We start from the raw sequence: 1,395 nt of genomic DNA, 5'->3' as shown, positions 1-1,395 counted from the left end.
ACTACAAGGGGAGGTAAGGAACTGCCATCTAGCTCTGCACTAGATTCTCCTTCTATTATTAATAAGCTTGCAACACCTAAACATGTTACTGCTATGAATTCTAATATGTCGCATGTTATCAATGATGCCACTTCTGCTTTGCATGATACTTATGATGAAACTACTTCTGTGCGTGATACTACTGTGCCATTAGGTGAATTTCTTGATGAACAACTTGCTAGGGCTAGAGAGAATGAAATTATTGAAGATGCTATTATTGATGATAGTGATGATGAAAATTCTCCCAACGATTATGTATTGCCTGTTGTTCCTGAGGGTTATGTTATGAATAAAGAAGCTGCTGAAGCTATTTTTACCTGCAAAGGTAGATATGATCTTAAGAAATTATTAGCTAAATGGAAGCAGCAGTCTCTTAATGCTAGAATGAAACCTGACCCTGCTTTTGCTACTTCACCTATCTATGTTACTGATAAGGATTATGAATTCTCTGTTGATCCTGAAATAATTACTTTGGTAGAATCCGATCCTTTTTATGGCCTTGAATCTAAAACTGTTGTGGCGCATCTTACCAAGTTGAATGATATAGCTACCCTGTTCACTCATGATGATAGATCCCGCTATTTTTATATCCTTAAGATATTCCCATTCTCATTAGAGGGTGATGCTAAAACTTGGTATAATTCTCTTGCTCCTGGTTGTGTGCGTAGTCCCCAGGATATGATTTATTACTTCTCTGCTAAATATTTCCCTGCTCATAAGAAACAAGCTGCTTTGCGGGAAATATATAACTTTGTGCAAATCAAAGAAGAGAGTCTCCCACAAGCTTGGGGAGGCTTCTCAGATTACTTAATGCTTTGCCTGATCATCCACTTAAGAAAAATGAAATACTTGATATTTTCTATAATGGACTAACGGATGCTTCCAAGGACTACTTGGATAGTTGTGCTGGTTGTGTTTTCAGGGAAAGAACAGTCGACGAAGTTGAGTTACTATTGAATAATATGTTGACTAATGAAAATAATTGGACTCTCCCTGAGCCAATTCCTGAGGAAATTCCTGAAGCAATTGAGCCAACTCCTGAGCCTATTCCTAAACCCACTCCAAAGAAGAGAGGTGTTCTATTTCTCAGTCCTGAAGATATGCAAGAGGCAAAGAAATCAATGAAAGAGAAAGGTATTAAAGCTGAAAATGTTAAGAATTTACCTCCTATTGAAGAAATACATGGTCTTAACATACCGCCTGTTGAAGAAACACATTGTCTTGATAACCCGACACAGGTAGTAAAGGTAAATTCTCTTTATAGATATGATAAAGATGAAATCCCATCTACTAAATTTCATAGCCCTTGCTTAGATGAATTTGATGATTTCATGAATAGACAAGCAAATTTCAATG

The sequence above is a fragment of the Triticum dicoccoides genome, chromosome 1B, assembly GCF_002162155.2.
Source record: "Triticum dicoccoides isolate Atlit2015 ecotype Zavitan chromosome 1B, WEW_v2.0, whole genome shotgun sequence".
Lineage (NCBI taxonomy): Eukaryota > Viridiplantae > Streptophyta > Magnoliopsida > Poales > Poaceae > Triticum > Triticum dicoccoides.
This window is presented reverse-complemented; position numbering follows the sequence as displayed.